General features: G+C 46.1%; 1 pseudogene across 1 annotated transcript; it reads right to left on the reverse strand.

The window, feature by feature from the left end:
- Positions 1-2,218: 2,218 nt before the first annotated feature.
- On the reverse strand, positions 2,219-24,297 carry LOC309415099 (sigma non-opioid intracellular receptor 1-like; annotated as a pseudogene). The gene is made up of 3 exons: positions 24,099-24,297; positions 8,746-9,039; positions 2,219-2,380 (listed from the first exon to the last, which is right to left on the reverse strand). The product of its transcript is annotated as a sigma non-opioid intracellular receptor 1-like (transcript).
- Between the last annotated feature and the right edge of the window lie 89 nt (positions 24,298-24,386).

Below are 24,386 nucleotides of genomic sequence, written 5' to 3' on the forward strand. Positions count from 1 at the left end.
CACACACTATGGTGGGTTGACCCTGGCTGGATGCCAGGTGCCCACCAAAGCTGCTCTATCACTCCCCTTCTCAGCTGGACAGGGGAGAGAAATTATAACAAAAAGCTTGTGGGTCAAGATAAGGACAGGGAGAGATCATTCAGCAATTACCGTCACAGGCAAAACAGACTCGATGTGGGGAAATTAGTTTAATTTATTACCAATCAAATGAGAACTAAAACCAAATCTTAAAACACCTTCCCCCCCACCCTTCCCTTCTTCCTGGGCTCAACTTTACTCCCGATTTCATATTCTCACTCCTCTCTCTGGCTGCAATTGCTGTGCCCTTCCCCCCCCCCCCCCCTTAAATCTGTTATCCCAGAGGCGCTACCACCATTGCTGATTGGCTCAGCCTTGGCCAGCGGTAGGTCCGTCTTGAAGCCCGGCTGGCATTAGGCTCTATCAGACATAGGGGAAGTTTCTAGCAACTTGTCACAGAAGCCACCCCTGCAGCCCCACCCCCAACCTTGCCACACAAATGCAATACACATACAGACACAGAGCCTATAGATCCTGTGATTCCCTCCTGTGCCCTTCTCACACCAGGGGGTGTGTGTCTGTGTGTATGTGCACGTGCATCTGTGTAAACCTCTCAAGGACCACCAACCCACTAGGCATGGATCCATCCACCCCCAGGGCCAGACACCCAGCATCGGCACTGCCTCCGAAAAGGATGGAGCCCCCCCTGGACTCCCAGGTTCCCTGTGGAGGCAGGGCCCTGGCACCAGCCCAGGCTTTCAGCCCCCAGCAACTGCAGCAGAGAGAGGAGTAACAGCACCATCTCCCACCGGTCCCCGGGAGCTGAGATGGGCCTGATCCTGCCCAGCACCACACCCCCTGGCTCCCAGGACCCTGGGCAGGATGATGGTAGCTGCCAGCAGGACCCCTGCTGAGCCCAGAGCTGGCCACATCCAGCACTGTTCCCCATGGCAGGGACTTAGCGCGCTCCACAGACTCTCCTGGGGATCCAAGCAGGTGATATGAACAATTTTATTACTGACATCTCTTTTCAGGTGGCAAATTAAGAAGTAGCCTGTGTGTGGGGCTGCCAGTTGGCAGGACAGGGACAGTCCGGGTTGCGGGAGGAGGGACATGCTACAGGCCTGGTGGCCGGGGAGATATACATTAGTTTGGCAGCAGCACGGAGGCGAAAGCTCTCCACCAAGCAGTGAGCCCGCCTGGGTCTGGCCACAGGGCTGCGAGCAGGGTCCACAGCCAGGCTCAGCCAGGGAACTGCAGCACTCCCTTGGTGGCCAGGACCCCACACCGGGAGCTGAGCAGGGTGGCCATCCCTAGGGGGTCTCACAGCCAGGGGAAGTGTTTCGAGGGGTGAGATCCCGTCCTGAGCTAGTACAGAGGTTCGAGCACCCGCAGACACTAGGTATGTGCATAGACCAGAGGCCACACAGAATAGGCTCTCGATTAAGGCGACAGATGGTGGCTCTCCCCCTTGGGGGGGACTGCAGGGAAAGGGACCCTCTTCCAGCCCCAGCCATCCCCTGGGGCAGATGACACACAGGGGACCAGTGTCAGGGGACTCACTGCTGGGGGGTCCCAGTGCAGATCCCTCCCTGTGCCGGGGGATGCTGTGTGCTGCCAACTCATGTCAGCAGGGATGGAGCCACTGGAGATGCTGCCAGCTGGACACAGTGCCCTGCACTGCCCGCAGACCTAGCAGCCCGCCAGGGAGATAGGGAACCTCTCAGCCAATCTTTACAGTGGCCCAGCTCACCTTGTGCACCCTGCCCCGAGGGGCACAGTGCAGCCTGGCTCATGCCAGCATCCTCCTCCTGATGTCTCAGGAGCTGCAGAAATTTTGCAGAGCCCGGGGACAGCCAACCCCTCTCCCGCTGCACGCCGGGGGCACACAGCGGTGTTCGTACCCCACAAGGTGAATCCAGTCCCAGGGGACGGAAAAGTAGGACATAGCTCCGCTCAAAAGGGGGGACAGGCAGGTAGTAAAGAGAACCGGTGGTTTGCATTGCAGTGACCGCCACGGTCCCTCTGTCTTGGCACCCAGCTGGCCCATGGGGAAGGACAGAGCAATTGGGGGGAGGCACAGGGGGTATCCTGCTGCCTTTGCTAGAGCCTGGGCCTGGGGAGGAGGAGGAGGAAAGGGGAGAAAGGCTGGGAGGAGAGGAGACAGCTGTGCCCAGCAGGGCACCCCAGTGAGCCAGGCTCAGCAGACCAAGGTGCTGAAGAAGGCATTGGCTTCCAGGAGCAGGCCCTTGGCATAGACGTGCAGGGTGTAAAAGAGGGTGACAAAGTCCTTAGTGCTGAAGAGGGTGTCAGCCAGGGCGAAGGTGAGCATGGAGGGGATGAAGCCCCGGCCGTACTCTGCGGGAGAAGGATGGACTTCACAACTCTATGAGAGTTATATTCCGAAGCCGTTTATTGTCTTGTCTGACTCCAATATATATCATAATCTTTGTTTAGTCACTGCGCACACACTCATGATTGGTTACAACTTGTTACACACACTATTGCAATTGGCTATATACAAAATATCACGTGCTGTCCACGCGCCTCTCACACAGTCAGGATTCGCTGCTTGCAGTTGTTCCTGTTTTCCTCGCTTCTTCTTAGTTGTTTACCACAGCTCCTTCTCCTCAAGGCCGAGCCGTGCAGATATCCAGCTGTTTACCAGCTTCTCAGTGCCACAGCACCTTCTCCTTAAGGTCGAGCCGTGCAGGGTGATCCCAACATCTCCCCCTTTTAGTTTATCTATAAACAAAACCTGATGGATCATTTGCAACCCAAGGACTGTGAGGAAGATGGACCATCTGCACATTCTTGTATCGTCCTGTGCCGCGAACTCAGCCTAGCAGTCGGTAGGTGCCAGCTTTACGTGGGCGTCCCCACGGAGGCAACGGTGGCCTTGCCGTACACCGATCCCCCTGCTCTTCGGGAAATCCCGGTATTTCACATTCTTAGAGGAACGAGTTTCGACACACGTGGCCAGCGAGTGTCGGAACACGCCTCGGTTGCCACCTTTCAACACAGGGAGCCTATGGCGCATGTGCCCGCTGGCCAGACGTGCTGCACGCGCCACAGCCATCCCGTCTATTGGTTCGTAGGCTTTGTTCACACGGCATCTTACCATAATCCAGCAGTCACATATCAACTATGCTTAAATTAATAGCAGAATGTTACAAGGCAAACAATTCTAGCTGTACTACTCCTAGCGATAGAAGCTACTTCTAGTGATGGAAAAAGTGCTTGTATAAAGCTATGAAAACCAATATTATATCTTACCAAAGGATTTGTAGTTATAGAGCACTTTGCCTTAAAAGCTTTCCATGTTTGTCTAATGATACTGCTAATTTCAGTGTGATTAATTATTTGCAAATTAGGAACTAGGACGCCCATGGTACAGTCCCCTTACCAGTTCCCGGGCAGCTGTTTCCCAGCCCATTGATCTCCACACAGCCACCATAACCCTTCTGGCAGATTGAAAAGGGATTGCCCGGGGAGGAAAGAGACAGACAGAAGGTGTCCTGTCCTGTTTGGTTTGCTAATGTTACCCATACATTTTCTTTTGGCTGAGGTGGCATCCAGATTGCGATGACACCTGATAGTGTCAAGATGTGTCCGACAATGACGATGGTGACTGTTTCACCCATGGTTTTACCCATTTTGCGGGTACCCAACGAGTTCCAGAATCTGTAATGACACAAGCATAACCTTGTCCCCAGGTTAGCAGTTGAAAAGGTCCTTCCCACATATTCTTTTCCAGATTTTTAACTTTTACTTGCACATTTTGTGTTAACTCAAACAGACTTCCTGTCATTCCTTTTACATGTTTCTCCTTCTGCTAGATGCAAATAATTTAACACATATAAGGCTTTATTCAAACGTTCTTGGGGTGGTGTGGTAGCCTCTCCCCCTTTTTGTTTTTGCAATAAACACTTCAGGGAATGATTCATTCGTTCAACAATAGCTTGTCCAGTTGGGGAATGCGGTATTCCAGTAACATGCGTCACTCCCCATTGAGCAAAAAATCGTTGGGTTGACTGGGCTACATAACAAGGACCATTATCGGTTTTAATTTGTAGGGGTATACCATGGGCTGCGAATGCAGCTCGCAAATGCTTTTGTACATGCCTACTAGTTTCTCCCGTTTGTGCAGTGGCCCAAACTACTGCAGAATAGCAATCAATTGAAACATGAACATATTTAAATCTTCCAAAGTCAGCAACATGTGTCACATCCATCTGCCATAGTTGTAGCGAATGCAATCCTCGGGGACTTACTGTAATCGCGATTCCTGGGCCTATTTGTTGACAATCAGCACAAGTCTGTATGATAGCTCTAGCGTCACCTGCACTTAGATTAAATTGTCTCGCTAAAACTTTGGCAGATTGATGGCAAAAGGCATGAGAGGCTTGTGCTTGACCTAAACGGTCCGGGGCAGGTCCAGCCCATACTGCGGCAGTCAGCCGATCAGCTCTTGCATTTCCTTCCACCAATTCCCCTGGAAGGTTGGTATGGCTGCGTATATGCATAATGTAATAAGAATGTCGTCTTTTCTGCAATAAAAACCAAAGCGTTCTAAATTGTTGATATAGCTGTTACTGCTGTACCTGTCTAAGGATTGAACCTTCCAATCTTTGGAGTACTCTAGCTACATATAAAGAATCAGTAATTATATTCACAGGTTCTTCAGACCATAATTTAAAGGCTTCAATTACTGCCTGTAGTTCTACCTTTTGAACTGATCCTGGCACGACAAGTACCCGTTCTTTCCATTCTCCGTGCTCTCGCCATACTATTGCTGCCTTGCCTGTCTTCCCACCACCATCCGTAAATACTGTAGCACCTTGAACTGGATATTGACTACACTTTGATTTTTCTTCTACTTCATGGGTGTTTGGTTTTTTTGTTTGTTTGTTTGTTTGTTTTGTGTGTGGGTTTTTTTTTTAAGGTAAACATTTTGTGTGATGGATAATGAATCTGAATGCCACCTTCAAATCCTGCTAATGCAGTTTGCAAGGGAACAGAGTGCTGCAAAGCCCAAGTCAAATATTCTTGTTGTAATGGTATTAAAATCGTTTTCGGGTCCTTTGCTGATATATCAATAATTCTGTTGTGCCCTTTCATAATCAAATTTGCAGAACACTCTGCTTTCCTGGTGATGGTTTTTCTCTGCTGCTGAGGCAAAAAGACCCACTCTAAAATTCTCAATGGGTCCGCTTTTGATTCTAGCTTTGTTATCCACTGTATTATAAGCACATAGGGATGTCGCTCATGATTGACTACTGCCAAAGTGATCCCTATCGAGGGGTCTATCCTAGAACTAAATGCTTGAGTTACCTTTTCAGAAATGTTTGCTACTGCTTCCCGGGCTTCCTTGGTCAATTGCCGAGGAGAGTTTAACCTGCTATCCCCTTGCAAGAGCTGAACCAAGGGCTCCATATCTTGGTTTGTGATCCCACAAATAGGTCGAATCCAGTTAACGTCTCCTACCAATTTTTGTACATCATTTAATGTTTTAATCTGAATTCTTAATTCAACCTTCTGGGGGGTCACCGACGTTTCAGTGACCATCCACCCCAAGTACCTCCAAGGCGCTTCAGCTTGTATCTTTTCCGGTGCCACTTGCAGCCCACTTTGCCTCAAAAGCTCAACGAGCTCCCTGATCATTTCTTCTGGATTTAATTGATCACCAGCCAACAATATGTCATCCATATAATGATAGATGAGATATTGAGGCCACCTTTTTCTGATTGGCTGTAAAGCCCAATTTACATAAATTTGACACATCGTGGGTGAATTTTTCATGCCTTGTGGCAATACTGTCCAATGATATCTTTGCATGGGTTGCGCCTTGTTTGTACTTGGGACTGAGAATGTAAAATGTTTGGCATCGTCTTTATGCAGAGGGATTGTAAAAAAGCAATCTTTGAGATCTATAATCAAAAGCTTCCAATACTTCAGTATCATACAGGGAGATGGTAGCCCTGGTTGCAAGGCTCCCATGTCCACTATAACCTTATTGACTTCTCGCGAGTCATGTAATAGTCTCCATTTTCCACTTTTCTTTGGAATCACAAAAACAGGTGTGTTCCAAGGACTAATGGTTGGTACAATATGGCCTTTTTCGTCAATGACTCCAGGGAGAACAAAAAGTCCCTGCTTTGTTGCTGAAGATCATCCTAATAACAAAGCACTCAACCCATATCCTAATGGTCCATTCGCGTTAGTCGGGACATCGTAAACCGACGTGTCCCATAAGGTAAATTCTACTGTTGTTTCCACATCCACTCCGGCGCTCCCTCTGGTTTGGGCGCTGAGGCTTGACAAGCAGCCTGGTGGTGCTTCCCCATTTGTGTCGTCGTGTGGGGTGCCTTCGTGCTCAGTCACCCGTTTCCCAATTTCATACCATCCCGATGATACTTTGAACAACATTCTGAGGCTTGATGACCAAATTTTTGACATCGACCACATGGTGCTCCTGCTGGGCCTATTCCTTGCTGAAAGGGTCCTTGTTGGAAGGATTTATGACCTGTCTCAATCTGCCTAGGTTTTTTCCTTGTGGCCTTGCGCTGAGCTCTAAAATGGCCTGTTTTTCCACAATTAAAACATTTTTTCTCCCCTTTTCCATTTATAAATGGCTTAATTGCTGCTGCGAAGGCACTTGCGAGTGTCTCTGCCTGATGTGTGGCAGAGCCTACTGTTGCAGGCTTCTACCATTTGTACTAACGTTGCTTCTTTTGGCAAAGCTAACAAAATTCTTTTACAATCTACATTGGCATTTTCTACCGCTAAATTCAACAACACTGCTAATTTTGTGTCTTCATTGGTATACACCTTATTCAAAGCGTCTCTCAGACGATCAACAAAAGACATATATGGTTCATCTCTCCCTTGTCTAATTTGAGTGTAAGATGGTTGCCTCTTTCCCTCCTCAGGGACTGTTCGCAACGCATTCAACGCTAGTCGCCCAACTAATTGCAAGGCTTCTAAGGGCAGCCGAGCTTGCAATCTAACATCCACAAACAGTCCCTGGCCTGTCATTTGTTCCATAGTAATGTTCTGAAGTGGATCGCCGTCTTGACGTTCCAGGTTTCTCAGGGCTTCTTGCATACAGTTTATACCATCTGTCTGCCCACAGTAACCTTTGGGTTGGTGTCAACAACATATCTATCATCTGCCGACAATCCCATGGTGTAAGAACCATTCCCGTGAATATGTTATCTAATAGAGCTTGCGTGAAAGGTGATTGCAAGCCATAATTTTGCACTGCCTTCCGCACTTTCTTAATCAAGTCCCAATGAAATGGGTCCCAGCGATTGGGCCCGTGAGGCTGTACACTAACGGGGAATGCCATCAGTAACTCCGTTTCCTCGTCTTTCATTGCTCCTAAAAAAACGTCTTTCCACTGCTCTCTAGGGTCGCCTTTCATTCTAGGCTCTTGCCTCCCTATAGTCTCTACAACAGGCTCTTCTCCTTCATCGCTGCTATCAGGCAACGGGGGCCGTAAAGGTGGCAGGGGCTCGGCTGAGGGCTTCAAAACTACGGCTTTCGATCGGTTAAGTCTGGGTGGTTTCGGGGGTGGTGAAGCCCGCCCCATCAATCTTTCACACGGGCACACAGGGGAACATTGAGTAGATTGTTCTGGGCAGCTTTGTCCCGTCTTGCCCTCACATATATCATTGTAGATCTGTTTCTCTGACTTATCTAATGCGGCCAGTTCACCCGGTGCATCTGGCACCTCAGGCGGTGCAGTCGGAGTCGCCGAAGGTCCTGGACCCTCTGGCTCGGTTAAGAAGGGATTGGTTGAAGGCAGTTTAACAGCCTCCTCCATATCAGCTGCAGCTTTTCTCTCTGCCTTCAAGGCTTTTAATGTGGTTAATATCAACTTCCACGCCGTCACTAACTCTGCAGCGGTTTTCTCAATATGCTCCCATAACATTTTTCCTATCTCCTCCCACGTCTCTGCCTTAAACGCCACAGACGGATCGGGGGGGTACCCTTTCTTTCGGCTCCAAATTAGAAGCCTTCTAAGTGTATATTCATCATATTTCAGTCCTCTCTTAGAGAGCATATGCAGCAGGAGTCTGACTATCGCCCCTTCTTCATGCGATGTGTTCTGCCCCATGCCGCCCCGGTTGCTCACCTCACCTCGCTGGGTGCTTCTGCGTTGCAACGTATTCCTTTTTCTTTTTCCTTGTGTCAGTCCCGCTGACTGCAATTCTTCCAACCGGGCTTCTCCCGTGGCGTCCTCTGCGCTCGACCGGTGTTCAACGATGAGATCCCAGAGATCGTATCACGTCGGGGTCACCAGTTGCGGGAGAAGGATGGACTTCACAACTCTATGAGAGTTATATTCCGAAGCCGTTTATTGTCTTGTCTGACTCCAATATTTATCATAATCTTTGTTTAGTCACTGCGCACACACTCATGATTGGTTACAACTTGTTACACACACTATTGCAATTGGCTATATACAAAATATCACGTGCTGTCCACGCGCCTCTCACACAGTCAGGATTCGCTGCTTGCAGTTGTTCCTGTTTTCCTCGCTTCTTCTTAGTTGTTTACCACAGCTCCTTCTCCTCAAGGCCGAGCCGTGCAGATATCCAGCTGTTTACCAGCTTCTCAGTGCCACAGCACCTTCTCCTTAAGGTCGAGCCGTGCAGATCAACACCACAGCTCCTTCTCCTTAAGGTCGAGCTGTGCAGGGTGATCCCAACAGTACTCCACCATCCAGGTGCCTGCGCTCCACTGCACCTGAACAAGCAGGGTAGAAAGAGCTCAGAGAAACTCCCCACCTGCTAGCCCTGTCCCCCTCTTAACCTGAGTGGCCCCCGGTGTCGACGGCTGTCCCGAAGAGCAGCACATACTCGGTGAGCGAGGCGTGCAGGAGGCACATGGAGCCCATCCACCTGCCTGCATTCACAAACACCCACTGCAGGTCCTCATCCGGCAGGATGTGGCCCGGGTGCTTCTTCCGCAGCTCCACAATGATCTTGGAGAAAGCCAGCTCATGGTCCAGCCCTGCAGCACCCAGGGTCGCCGTGAGTCCCTGGCATGGAGCAAGCCCTGCTGGCCCCCCCTTGAATCCCCTCCCCAACCACAAGGTCCTGGCACATCCTTTGAGGGGTCTCCCTAGGAGAGATGTCTCCTTTCTCCAGCCTTCCGGCCCCATGGCTGCAGACCCAGCCCCACTGCCTCTCCGGATGGGGATGGAGGATGTGCAGCACCGAGCGCTCCAGCCCTACAGCCCACCCCAGATGCTGGGCTATATGGTGGACCCAAACAAGGTGACAGTGGCCCTGCCTCGGTGACATGCACACCCTGCACCCTACGGAGCCAGCCCTCCCCTCCAGCCCTATTATTTGGGGGGTCGGTTCTGCCCTGACCCACCTGGGGCATGGTTCTTTGACCTGGCCCAGCCCCAGCACAGAGGGAGCCGCCTTAACCCCGGGTTCAGCCCCAACGGGGCTGGGTGATGCTGCTGCCCTAGTCCCCATTCTCCTTCATTCCAGTCCCATTACTGCCCCAGTCCCCATCCCAGTTCCCCAGTACCGATCCCTTCCCGATACCGGTCCTGCTGCCCCAGTCCCAGCCCCCCAGCCCCTCCCTGACCCCAGTCCCATTCCCCTCCGTGATCCCGGCCACCCTGTGATAAACTGTAAACTGTTTTGTTCATCAAACTTTGTGTCAGATGCCTGTGATAGGTGTTATACAATTAAGTACTGTGATCGCTAAAGTTTTCTTAAAGCATTAAAGTTTAGATGGTACAGAACATGCCCGGCAACAAGACAAAACAAGCCCGGCAACAAGACAAAACATGCCCTGAGGTAGAAGGGGAGGGGGGAGCGGAGTAGATTGCAATTGGAAGATTCGAAAGAAGGCGCGAGTGAAAACGGATTGTGATTGGAGAAACTGACAACCGACGAAAAGTATAAAGAGAGGACTGAAAGACTGTTAAGCGGTTGGCCGTTGGTGGAGCAGGAGACTCCCCGGCCGCCCCAGCGCTGTTTTGCTTACTTGTCGCTTGCTTTAATAAATCAAAAAATTTCTAATTGACTAGCCTCTGTCACTCAATTGGACAGGTAAATTTATAACAATTTGGTGCCATGACTCGGATAAAGGCAATCTGGCCTGAGGTCCTTGGCAGGGGGGGCGCCCCGCTGAATAAGCGGCCCTTGTCAGGGTGCTTCTACGCCAAATCCTTTACCGACGAACCCAAATTTGACAGTAAGCAAATAAAACCGGTAACCCCATAATATTTGTGCACGAAGACTGAACGAAGACGCAGGACGCGTGAGTATAGGCCGGTTAGCCGTTCGGTTGGAGTTGGGTATCCTGAAGCGTGCTTGTGTGAGACGTCCACGGGACTCAGTAGTCCACCGGGTGAAGTGAGTGCGGACCCTCAGTAGTGCGGTTCCCAAACCCCACGAGGGGCTGGGCCACGAACCAGGGGAAGCGAGTGTGTGAGTGAAAGAAGGCGCTTCGGAAGATGGGACAGAGGAAAAGCAAGCCCTCTGGTCCCATGGGTGGTTCTGAGGTTATACCACTGGATAGTCTGTTAGGCTTAATGATTAAAAATTGGGATGATTACCCCTCTAGGCGGGGTAAGAATAAAGTAATAATGATTCACTATTGCATGGAAGTTTGGGGTGGTAAACAAATTAGAGGAGACCACCTATATTGGCCTGTATTTGGGTCCTTTGAAGATTGGACACTCAAAGGAACCTTTTAGTTTGGAAGAAAGTGAATCTATATCCTTTAAATGAAAAGAAAGAAGAGGCTAGGAGAAAGAAACCGAGGGACGAGGAAGGGGTTCCTACCTCGCCCTCCCCCTTATATTCCACCACCCTCTCCTCCGCAGCCTTCGGCACCCCCCCTATCGGTGGCGCCAGGGTATGAGAATGACTCAGCTCCAAGTTCCCCTGAGGAAAATAGGGTAGTAACCCGTAGCCGAACTAGATGGAGAAAGGAGCAGGCAGAGGTATACCCCCTTAGAGAAATTGCGATGGGGGGACCTCAACCTGGCGTGGGATATGTATCCGTCCCACTTAACTCAGGGGATGTGAGAGAATTTAAAAAAGAAATGGGGGGTTTGTTGGAAGACCCCTTAGGGGTCTCGGAAAAATTAGACGGATAATAATTATACAGGGAATTAAAGAAGCCGTTCCTCGAGGCAACATCAAGGAGGTCCGGCAGCAGATATAAAGTGGCCAACCCAAAAACCTAATTGGAATAATCAGAACGAAGTTGATAGAGGCCACATGTCCGATTTACGAACAGCAAAAGAAAGATGAAACCCATACAGAATGGTTAGAAAGATTAAGGAAGAGTTTAAAAGATGGAGGACTGGCAGCAAAGGGGATTAGATGAGTTACTCCGGGAGGCGCAGAAGGTTTATGTCCGGAGAGAGGAAGAACAGCAGTACAGAGAGGTACTCCGCCCAGACGGAATAACCCATCGGGACCCTCTGGAAAGGAAAGTAGGGACCAGGGAAGGAAAAAGGAAACAAGAACCTGTTTTTATTGTGGGAAGATTGTAGAAAAAGGATGATGGATGAGAGAATGTTTAAAGAAGATTAGGGGGGTCAGGGGCTTTATTTGCTGGGGACCCGTGAGAAAACTGAGCCCTTGATAAAATTAAAAGTGGGTCCCCAGCAACAAGAGACAGAGTTCCTAGTGGACTCTGGAGCAGAAAGATCTACTGTTATAGTGTAATAGATTTAAAGGATGCCTTCTGGGCATGCCCCTTAAAGGAAGATTGCAGGGATTATTTTGCCTTTGAATGGGAAGACCCGGACACTCACAGAGAACAACAACTACGGTGGACAGTCTTACCTCAGGGGTTCATCGAGTCTCCAAATTTGTTTGGACAGGCATTAGAACAAATATTGCGGGGGTACGAACTAGAAGGGGGGGTTGACCCTTGTCCAGTATGTGGATGATTTACTGTTGGCCGGTGGCGACGAGGAGGCAGTTAGGAAGGAGAGTATCAGGTTACTAAATTTTTTTAAGCTTACAGGGATTAAAGGTGTCGAAATCAAAACTGCAATTTGTCGAAGAGGAAGTGAAATATTTAGGCTGAGTAAAGGAACTAAGAAATTAGACCCAGAAAGGGTACAGGGCATATTATCATTGCCGGCTCCAAAAACTAAGAGACAGATCAGACAATTGTTGGGCCTTTTGGGATATTGCAGACAATGGATTGAAGGCTACAGTAAGAACAAACTAAAATTAGACCAGATTTAGAGGAAGAAGAACTGGAAGATGGGGAAAAACTTTTTGTAGATGGATCTTCCCAGGTGGTGGAAGGGAAAAGAAAATCAGGATATGCGATAATTAATGGAAAAACATTCAAGGTAATGGAATCAGGGCCCCTAAGTCCCAGCTGGTCGGCCCAAGCATGTGAGTTCCAGATATGCCTTTGGAATAGTGCATACATTTGGAAAAATTTGGGAAGAAAGAGGCTTAATAAATTCCCAGGGAAAGGGGTTGATTCATCAGGAATTAATAGTTGAAATTTTGCAGGCTTTACAGGGACCAGTAGGAATAGCAGTGGTTCATTTAAAAGGACATCAATGGGGATTGACTCCGCTGACAAGGGGAAACAACTTAGCAGATCAAGAAGCAAAAAGAGCTGCTCTGATGATTTTTAAGGAGAAGAAAGTTCAGTTGCGGGGATGATTTGCTTGAGCCTCCCTGTTATGATTGTTGGAAGGATTTTGGGAGCGATGCGCTCCATTGTAGTTGTGATAATCCCAAGTATAAATTTTGTAGTGTGCATGGGAAAAAGTTTTACCTGTACAGCTTTACTGTACAGGAAAAAGACAAGTTAACTCGGATGGGAGCAAAGGAGATCGAATCAGGAAAGTGGGAACTTCCTGATGGGCGAGAAGTCATCTCAAAGACTATGGCTATAAGAATCATGCGCAAGTACCATGAAAACACCCATTGGGGGGTTCAAGCATTAGTAGACCAATTTGCTATAAAATATGCCTGTATTGGGGTATATAATATAGCAAAAAGAATAATTGGAAACTGCTTAACTTGTCAAAGGGTGAACAAGCACCAACTAAGAGAAAGGCCATTAGGAGGAAGAGAGTTAACCCATCGACCTTTTGCCAAAATTCAGTTAGACTTTATATAGATATTTGTTGGTACCATTTAACACACTTTGTACCAAACTACTGCTCGAAAATGTGATAGGACTCAACCCCGTACTGATGTGGGAATCTCCCCTTTTGACGTTTGTGGTGGAACAAATCAAGGTGAACGATGGCCATGGGAAGCTATGGAGAGAAATATAAGTAATCCCCAAGTTTGGAAAACAATGGGAAAGGGTAATAGGAAACAACAATGGGTACTCCAAACAAGTATAATCGGAAGGAGTTGTTGGCAAAAGAAGAACAGGAAAAAGGAGCTGGAACTAGAATTTGTCCTTTGTGTAGAAGGTGGTGTGTATTTGTAAGATTAGTGTTGCAGGCTAACTGGCAGTTTTCTGTAGCCATAAAGCCTTGCAAATAAAGAGGATCACCAGGCTCGGGCAAGTGCTCAGGTCTGGACAAACCACTGATCTATCAAAGCTCTGGCCTTCACAAGCAGTGCTCAATTAATTTGGGTACTAAGAAAACACCCCCTTAAAGGAAAGAAGAGGGCAAGACTGGAGGGGAACTGGTGTTGCGGCTTAAAACCGCCGATCACTATGGCCTTGACCGGACCTCTTCTAGTTCTACTTGGGGTGAGTTCCTTGACTCCAACTACGGCAAATAACTGTAGTCAATATTGGAACAAGTCCAGCTGGCGTTTACCCCAGAAAAATGGAAAAAGTGAGGACCTTTTCTAATTGTACAGCCCATACCTGTAATCAACAATAAAACCTAGTTTTTTCCTGTTACCCATAAATTAGGGAGAGCGACTAGGAGTCCAGGTGTATAACGAATGGCCTCCTGAGAGACAAACTTGGAATGGAATCAATCTAGGAGGATTTTGGGGAGATTTTATGGGTGGTGATTGGCTTACTAAAATCGGGATAGTTGTATTGGGGATATGATTTGGAGGTTCCACCGAGATCATCCCCAGGTTGAAAGTTTATTGATATACAACCTGGAGATAAAGTTCTTATCAGGTCATGGAAGGAGTCCTCATTAACTCCCCGCTGGGAAGGGCCTTATCTTGTTTTACTTACTACAGAAACCGCCATTCGGACTGCTGAAAGAGGGTGGACTCATGCCAGCCGAGTGAAAGGACCCATCTCTGAGGAGCAGTGGGAGAGTTCTGGAGATCCAGAAACTCTAAAACTAAAACTGCGGAAAAAAAGGGTTAATGAACTGGATTGATATTCTGCCCTAAAAAGGATTGTATTTGTTATTCTTTTGTTTGTATAAAATGCAATTTATGTAAAGAGAATTGGTGGGATCACTGCGAACAGTGTTATAAAAAGGAAAGAAAAGTAACTCAACAAGCTTTAAGGCTGTTGGTGGCCACTGGACGAATAATTAAGGGGACCCAAGCCTGGTGGGAAATTTTGGAATTTGTAGAACTACAGTGCCTAACATTCCTTGTATACAACCTCAAGTTAAAGCAAAAATTGGGAGGCCTATAAAAAGCGAAAAGAGAAACAAGAGCATTCTCCTGAAGAATACGTTTGCTGCCGAGAAGATGGTACACCTCGCTGCACTAGGCAAAAGTGTAGGCGAAGGAGGCAGAGACGTAAAGAAGTGGAGGCTGGAAAAGGGACGCTCAAGGGGGATGTATAACAACAATCAACATCACTCACCCCCGAGGCCCCAGGCTTTATTGCTTGAGGAAAAAGGAAAAAGGCACAAGGGACACAACCAAATTCTGCAGGCTAAAAAGGGAAGTTTCAATTAGAAATAAGAACCCACCAGTCCTCTTTAACATTGGGTACTTGTATTGATAAAAGCCAAGCATGAACCTTTGAGAGGAATATCGGAGGTGGAGGAGACCTTCATTTTAAGCCAGCAGGAGCTTAAGCGATTTGATGAACAAAATGGTGAAAAGAAAAAGGGGGGATTGTGATAAACTGTAAACTGTTTTGTTCATCAAACTTTGTGTCAGATGCCTGTGATAGGTGTTATACAATTAAGTCCTGTGATCGCTAAAGTTTTCTTAAAGCATTAAAGTTTAGATGTGTGATAAATGATTTAGTCCCAAACAGGATTCCAATTTAAGTTTACAATTTATTAAACGAATAGAGGCAAGCAAACAGCGCTGGGTGCGCCGGGAGTCTCCGCTCCACCAAGACGCACACCTTCACTTCTTACAATTCCTTCCTTTATACTTCTCTAGGCTTCGTTTCTCGCCTTTCTCCGCCTTTTTCTTGGAAGATGACTCTTTCTTTAAGTACGTCACCACTTCCCCGGTCTGCGCATGCTTCATCTTTTTCTAGGTGGTCGTCCGGTGGTCGTTGGGAGGAAGATGCTCCTCTTCGTCAGTGCACTCTACATGACCTCTCTGTTTGTGCAGGCGCTCCGTTATTCTACTTATATTATGCTACCTTATTTGGCTATACATTTTCTCGACATTTCTGCGGTTATTTACAACACTGGTTTGCACTAGTATATCAGGAACTAACTTACATATCAGGAGGCTACATAAGCTACACATATCAAGGGAGTTACCCAAACTATACTTATCAGGAAGTTACATAAAGACTACCACTCCCCTGTTTATGGTCATGCCCTACATATATTCCTTTATTTCAGTATAAATGACATTTGCTTCAAGCTTATATTCACTAGATTTTCTTTACACGAATCACTCATTCCTCACAATCCCCCGTTTTCTTTTTCACCACTGTGATTCGTGTAAAATTTATTTAAAGTTTGTTTGATGGGTATTAACTCGGGTTCCTCTATATGTTTTACCAACATTAAAACATGTTTTCTCTCACTCTGTGTTGGTTCTATTGGAGTGGCTGTAAATTTCATTCCATTAATCGCAGAAGCTACAGCTTGTGAAAGACAAGGAATTAGACATGGTATTATTAACATACCTCCAAACAATCCTAACAAAACGATAATGATTTTTGTTACCCAGTTTCCTGAGAATAAATTTTCCCACGTTGTCCATAGTCCTTGGACATTTATTCCATTCCACGTTTGGACTGGCACATGGGCTACTTTTTTCATTTCTCTTACTAATTCATTGATGGCTTTTCCTTCATCATCTATCTCCAAACAACAATTTGTGAGATTAAATTTTCCACAGACTCGTCCTTCCTGTGCTAGTAAATAGTCTAGCGCGAGTCTATTTTGATATAGGGCTGTACGCATTTTAGTATTTTGTTTAGCCACCAATCCTAGAGCATTACCCGTTTTATTTACAATTATTTCTACTACAGCTTGCAACCTGATTATTCTATTCAACATATAAATGGGGGTCCTATATCCCCAGCACCCATCTTCTGCCCATGTCGCTGGGTCATAATATGCTATTATTCTTTCAGGTGGCCACTCATTATCTTTCCACTTTCCTATTTGTAGCTCTCTTTTTTCCCTTCGGTTGTGAGTTTCTAATGCGTCTGTATATACCGGTACCCCTAGGTGTTCTCCTTGGTTTATAGGTAATAAGAAAAAGCTTGGCCGTATAGTTCCTAACACGCACGCTCCGGTCCAATTTTTTTGGTAATCGGGTATATGCAAATTTTCCACAGATCCAATATTGCCCTTCTGGACTTGACCACCCTTTATCAATAGTGGTTCCGTTGGTCCAATTCGCATGATTTTTACTTATTTCTTGGGCAGTGCCCCATTTATCCCACTTTTGGTAAGTACTATTCCAGTTATATCCCCCTTCACATACTAAATATCTGACTGGTTTACTCCCGCCGTCATTTTGCCAACAGCTTCTTCCTATTATGCTGGTTTGTAATATCCATTGTTGTTTCCTGACCTGAGCTGATATATTCCAAACATTAGGGTCTGATATGTTGCTCTCTTGGGCCTCCCAGGGCCAATTCTCTCCTGATTAGTTCCACCACATACATAACAATTAGTTACATTTAGTGACTTAGCAATGTTCTCAGCACGATTTACAAATAGATTTTTAGCCACTGTGGGAATTTCATATTTCATTCCTGTTTCCATTTCATGATAAAATGACTTAAATAACAGTCTATGCTGCACTGATTCTCTTTTCTTTCATTTCAATATTAATAACTACACCTGGGTCTTCTCCAGGTCCATATATCTTAAGTCCAATTTTGGTTATTTTTTTTTTTTCTGTTTCCAAATTTCTAAATTTATAAGGGTTAAATTTACTAAATTACAGGTACAGGTTGTACAATTATTGTCTGTTTGTACCCTTGTGATTGAAGCTTGTAAATCCCCACATTGGCTGTCATATCCCCAGCTTGCAGTATCCTAACATACACAAGACCATCCCCTTCTTCCACATAGGTGTGCTGACTGATATCTCACCGTTTGACTAGGTACATAAACAGGATTTATCTGACATTGACGTCCACCTCCACCTGGGCAAATATATTTTGGTTGATTACTATAGTACCATCTCCACTCTACACTCCCACAATTAATATCCAGATCATCATCTATAATATCGCATGCATCAAAAATTACCGATACTGATGTGCTCAAATTGGCCATATCCTTACTTATTCCAATTAATCTTCCTACTTCCGAATTTGTTTTCATTTCTATCCACTATTGATAAGGAAGTTCCTTTGGATCGTAACAAACAGTATCATTTTCCACCGAGCATTTCTTATATTGTGTTCCATTGTATATACAACTCCCGTTCTGTTTCCCTTTGCACTCGTAATAGGTGTGGTATATTAATGTTTTATTACTTACTCGTCCGTGCCGGGTGGTTCTTATGCACTCGGTGCAATTTTGATTACCTGTCACCAGGCTGGTGAGTCCGAGTAAAATCAGGAGAGGTCCGGTAAGGGATCTCATGGTCGGAGGCATCAGCTACAAGGGGTGCTCATCCTTGACTGGCCTTACTTGGTCGCGACTGAGAATCCCTACCCGGTCTTGCCCTCTCCCCCTTCTCAAGCGGACTTCTTTATTTCGATGACAGTAATAAATCTTACCCACCAGAAATCTCCTATAGGAGTAGTCTGTCCACACCGAATGCAGAGGAAACTTCAGCTTTGAATTTGAAAACGTCCCTGTTAGCCTCTGTGGGAAATGATATATTTGTTACACAGGTTACACCTAACCCTCAATAATCATACAACATGGTTTACATAGTGGACATAAACTTAGTCCTGCCCGATAATTGCTTAATGCTATAGTCTTTAATTCGTGATCATTTCTCATACGTTCATTCCCTTTTTAATGTTATTTTTGTGGTTCCAGGTTGTAAAATAACTTTCCAGTCTTTCATGGGTCCTTTTACTCGAGTCGCGTGTGTCCACCCCTTTTCCGCGGTCCGGATGGCAGTATCTGTAGTTAACAATACAACAAAGGGTCCTTCCCATGAAGGAACTAAAGTTTCTTTCTTCCAAGTTTTGATCAGTACCTTAACCCCTGGTTTGAATTGATGGATTGCAAACCCCAAAGGTAGGGTTTGTGCCATTATTCCTATATCTCTTAGTTCTTTCAACCTTTCTCCTAAAACGATAACATATTTCCGAATATTATAATCTTCCACTACATTGTTTCCCTTGGAGATAGGGCATGCCGTATAAAACCTAATATGGCGATAATCCAGTCTCACTGTGCGGTTTGGTCCTTATGTTAAGAAGGGCTAGCGGTAAACATTTAGTCCATGGCATCTGTGTTTCAACCATTAGCTTCGCTAGCTCTTGCTTTATTGTTTGGTTTATTCTTTCTACTACTCCCGAACTTTGAGGATGCCATGGGGTATGATATTCCCATTTAATACCTAATGATTGGCACAAGGATTTTATAATTTTAGAAGTAAAGCGAGTGCCTTGATCAGAATCAATATATTGTATTATCCCATACCTGGGGATTAGGTGTTCTAATAAAATTTTATCACCGTCTGAGCTGTCGCTCTTGCTACAGGATAGGCTTCGACCCATCGTGTTAAATGGTCTACTATAACTAACAAATATTTCAATCTTCCTATTCTTGGTAATTCGGTAAAGTCGACTTGAATCCTTTCAAACGGTCTATAAGCTAGTTTTCTTCCTCCCATGGCCATTTGTCGAAACACGGCCTTATTTACCCTTTGACAAGTTAAACACCCTTGTGTAATTTGCCTTGCTATTTCAAAAAATTCCAATACAGCCAAACTGTTTAAGGAAATGATCACTTAACACTTTTGTACCCCAATGTGTTTGCGCGTGTAAGCGTTCTAATACCTGCCTAGCGTAAGCTTTTGGCAACATCTCTCGCTCATCAGGTAATGTCCATTTCCCTTGTTCCACTCTAGCTCCTATTTTCTCTAATTTTGCTTGTTCCTCCAGCGTAAACTTTTTCTCCTTTTCCTCTTATCCTCTTCCACTAGTGTCCTCCCTTGTTTGTGTATGATTAATTTTAACAGTTTCAATCCTCAAGGCTGCTTCCTGAGCCTCCTTATCTGCTAAATTATTTCCTCTAATTCGATAATCTAATCCCTTTTGGTGTCCCCTCACATGCACCACGGCTATTTCCTTTGGTTCTCTTAACACTTTTAAAATTTTACTATCAACTCCTGATGTATTAAGTTCTTCCCTTGAGTGTTAATCAAGCCTCTTTCCTCCCAAATTTTTCCAAAAGTATGGACTACTCCATATGCATATTTGGAATCTGTGAATATGGCCCCTCTTCTTTCTTTTAATAATTCCAGGGCCCTACATAGGGCATAAAGCTCACAAGCCTGAGCTGACCATGATGGACTCAGAGGTCCTGATTCCACAAGTTCTAAGTCCTTGTCAATTTTTGCATATCCTGATTTTCTCTTCCCTTCTATTACTCGGGAGGATCCATCTACAAACAATTTTTCTCCTCCCTCTAATTCAATATGTCTAAGATTGAGCCTTACTTTTGTCTGGGATTCTATAACTTCTAAACAATTGTGTTATAGCGCTACTGCTTCTGAGGGTTCCCCAAACTGGAACTGAGCGGGGCTCTGGGCAGAGGTGACTCCTAATTCCAAATTAGGTGAATCTATCAAGATGGTTTCATATTTCAAAAGTCGACTATCTGTCAACCATTTCTCTGTCCTCTGTTGGAGGACATTCCTAACATTATGTGGCGTATATACCTTTAGAGGTGCACTAAAGGTAATTTTCCTAGCTTCCTCTATCAATAATGCCATAGCAACTAGGGCTTGGAGACATGCTGGCCACCCCCTGCTCACCGAATCTAACAATTTGGATAAATATCCCACCAGGTTTTTGTTTTTGTTTTTTTTATTTTTTTCATTCCCTTTTTAGTCTGTGGAGGTTTTAGGATTAAAATACCAGAAACCCGGTCAGGATCTGATTTCTTTTTTTTTCCTTTGCTTAACCAATGTCCCAAATATTTTACTTCTTGCTCTATAAATTGTAATTTCGAGCAGGACACTTTTAATCCCTTTTTCTCTAAAAAATTTAACAATCTAATGGTGGCTTTTCGGGTCTCCTCTTCAGTTTCTCCTGCTACCAGTAAATCATTCACATATTGTAATAATTTTCCCTCCTCGTGTACTGTAAAACCTTGTAAGATTTTCTTTAAGGTCTGTCCAAACAAATTTGGTGACTCTGTAAACCCTTGTGGTAGCACAGTCCACCTTAATTGTTGTTTTTCGTCCTGTTTCGGGGTCTTCCCATTCAAAGGTAAAATAATCTCTGGACCCCTTATCCAAAGGACAGGCCCAAAAGGCATCTTTCAAATCTATTACACTATACCAAATATGTTTAGGAGACAGGTGACTCAATAAAGTATAAGGATTTGCCACGACAGGGAATTTGGTGATTGTTCGCCGATTCACGGCTCTCAAATCCTGTACCATCCTATATGTACCATCTGATTTCTTTACAGGGAGTATCGGGGTATTATGGGGTGACATACACGGTTCCAAAGTCCCATTTTTTTAGTAATTTATCCACAATAGGTTTTAGACCTCTCCGGCCTTCTATAGATATAGGATATTGTTTAATTCTAATTGGCTTATGAGGGTCTGTTATTTGTACCTTGATGGGTTCCGTATCTAATCTCCCAACATCTCCTTCCTTATACCATACTTGGGGGTCAATTTTTTCCTCATCAAGTTGGGTTAAGGTACATAAGTTAATATATAACCGATCTCCTTGGTTCTGAATAGTTAGGTTTAGTTTTAAAATCAAGTCCCTCCCTAATAGGTTATATTCTGCTTCTGGTAATAAAAGTAAATCATTTAAACAAATTTTTGTCTCTGTCTCAATCTCTACTTCTTCTAAGATGGGGACTTTGAAGGGTTCTCCTTTTGCACTTATTACTGACATCTGGGCTTTTCCTTTTCCTACTCCTTTTGGGAGTTTCTGAATCATTGACCTTTCAGCTCCAGTATCGACTAAAAATAAAACTTCTTCTTTTTGGGGACCTACTAATAGTTTTATCAAGGGCTCTGTTGATGTTGAGGTCCCCAGAAGATATAGCCCCTGACACCCCTAATCCTCTTTGAACATTTTCTCATCCCGTTCCCGTTTACGGCAGTTTTTCTGAACATGTCCCTTTTTGTTACAATAGTAACAGATGGGAATTGTGGGTCTGTCTTGATGAGATTGTCCCTGGGGTGGCTGTTCTGGTCTCTTATCTTTTTTCTCTCCCAGCTGAGTCTTACTCCTCTGACTTTCCCTCACTGCTGCTACAAAAATTCTTGCCTCTGCTTTTTGTTTTTCTTCGTCCCTCCTGACATAAATCTTTTGAGCTTCTCTTAGTAATTCTTCCAACCCTCTCTCTTGCCAATCCTCTATCTCCACCCAGAGGTACTTCCCGTAAAGGATACAAAGACGCTCTGGGTGCTCAGTTTGGGATCCTTCCCTTAGAGTTGAATTCGACCCCAGGGCCGTAGGGGAAGTCGTCAAATTTGGTGACGGTATTTGACGGGTAGCTGGATTATACGAGGGAGGTAAGTGATCTAGGGGGTCCCAATCCTTCTTTTCCTTTTCCATGTGTTGCTCCCCTACGGTCTTATTTTTCCCTACTCCTGTTTTAAGATTAAAAATGCCCACACAGGCCTTTATCCATAAACTAGCATACTCGCTCTTCTCTTGGCAAAACGGTTCCTTAGAATTTACATACAGGTTTAGCGCCTGACAAACCCAATCCTCAAATGACCCAAATACAGGCAAAAAAACGTGGGGTCTCAAGGGGTTCTTTGGCCATTTTACCATACAATATTTAACTAATTTCTCTTTTGTCTTCCCTTTTCCAGGGCCCTTATTATTCCAATGTTTTAACATTATTCCTAATGGACTCTCCAGAGGTATTTTTAGTAATTCGCTCCCTTTCTTCTGGTCCTGGGTTCTCGATTTCGTCTGACCCATCTAGGAATTTTTACTGTGGCAATTCCTACAGCCCTTGGTTACCAATAAGAGCGTCTTGCAGGGGGTTTCAAACTTGTCACTCACCTACGGATCCTATAAAAATCGCTTCGGTCCTTCACCGGCCAAGTCCCTCGCGGGAGATTGGAACCGCGGTTAGAAGACCTCCACAATCGCTTCGGAACGAGGTTCCGTCTCAGTCACACTCTTACGCACACAGGCAACCGAATCCCACCCAACCGAACGGTATACACCTTAAATACTTACAACCCCGTCGTCTTCGTTCGGATCTTCGCACGCAGAATTACGGGCAAAATAAACTACTGCAGCCGGCAAGGGAGCTCATAAAAATTAAATTCTTTGCTTGCCCCTATTTGGGTTCAGGATGGTGTTAGTCCCGACCCGATCAGGAGCCACCAAATGGTGGGGCGCCCCTCCTAGATCAAGTCAGAATTCAGGAACCAAGACCATCCCGGATGAGCCCCCAATTGTTATAAATGATTTAGTCCCAAACAGGATTCCAATTTAAGTTTACAATTTATTAAACGAATAGAGGCAAGCAAACAGCGCTGGGTGTGCCGGGAGTCTCCGCTCCACCAAGACGCACACCTTCACTTCTTACAATTCCTTCCTTTATACTTCTCTAGGCTTCGTTTCTCGCCTTTCTCCGCCTTTTTCTTGGAAGATGACTCTTTCTTTAAGTACGTCACCACTTCCCCGGTCTGCGCATGCTTCATCTTTTTCTAGGTGGTCGTCCGGTGGTCGTTGGGAGGAAGATGCTCCTCTTCGTCAGTGCACTCTACATGACCTCTCTGTTTGTGCAGGCGCTCCGTTATTCTACTTATATTATGCTACCTTATTTGGCTATACATTTTCTCGACATTTCTGCGGTTATTTACAACACTGGTTTGCACTAGTATATCAGGAACTAACTTACATATCAGGAGGCTACATAAGCTACACATATCAAGGGAGTTACCCAAACTATACTTATCAGGAAGTTACATAAAGACTACCACTCCCCTGTTTATGGTCATGCCCTACATATATTCCTTTATTTCAATATAAATGACATTTGCTTCAAGCTTATATTCACTAGATTTTCTTTACACGAATCACTCATTCCTCACAGATGGTACAGAACATGCCCGGCAACAAGACAAAACAAGCCCGACAACAAGACAAAACATGCCCTGAGGTAGAAGGGGAGGGGGGAGCGGAGTAGATTGCAATTGGAAGATTCGAAAGAAGGCGCGAGTGAAAACGGATTGTGATTGGAGAAACTGACAACCGACGAAAAGTATAAAGAGAGGACTGAAAGACTGTTAAGCGGTCGGCCGTTGTTGGAGCAGGAGACTCCCCAGCCGTCCCAGCGCTGTTTTGCTTACTTGTCGCTTGCTTTAATAAATCAAAAAATTTCTAATTGACCAGCCTCTGTCACTCAATTGGACAGGTAAATTTATAACAACCCTGTACCAGAACCTCCTCGATTCTGCATCCACGGTATGGGTCCCTTCCCCAGGCCGCTGCCCGCCCCCCCCCCCCCCCCCATCCCCGGTTCTGCTTCCCGCTCCCCGTCTCCATCCCCATCCCTCCTCGGTCCCGGTCCCCCTGCAGGCCCCGTCCCCACGGGCGGCGCGTACCCGCGTGGTGCCGGGCGAGCTGGGAGATCTCGGCGGGCGTGTAGGGTACCGCTTGGAGGCCAGCAGTCCCTGCAGCGCCAGCGCGACCAACGCCAGCCCGGCCCGCAGCGCCCGCCGCCCCCATGCCGCCCGCCACCGTCGCTCCGCCCCGCCAGCACCGGGACGGGGAACGGGACCGCTCCCGCCGCGGCCACGCCATACCCGGCCGCGGGCGGCCCTGCGCCGGCGGGGCGGAGCGGTGGCAGAGCGATGCTGGTGCTGTCGCCAGGGCTTTCGGGACGGCCGTAG

This window comes from Phaethon aethereus (genome assembly GCF_964289735.1).
Source record: "Phaethon aethereus genome assembly, chromosome: W".
NCBI lineage: Eukaryota > Metazoa > Chordata > Aves > Phaethontiformes > Phaethontidae > Phaethon > Phaethon aethereus.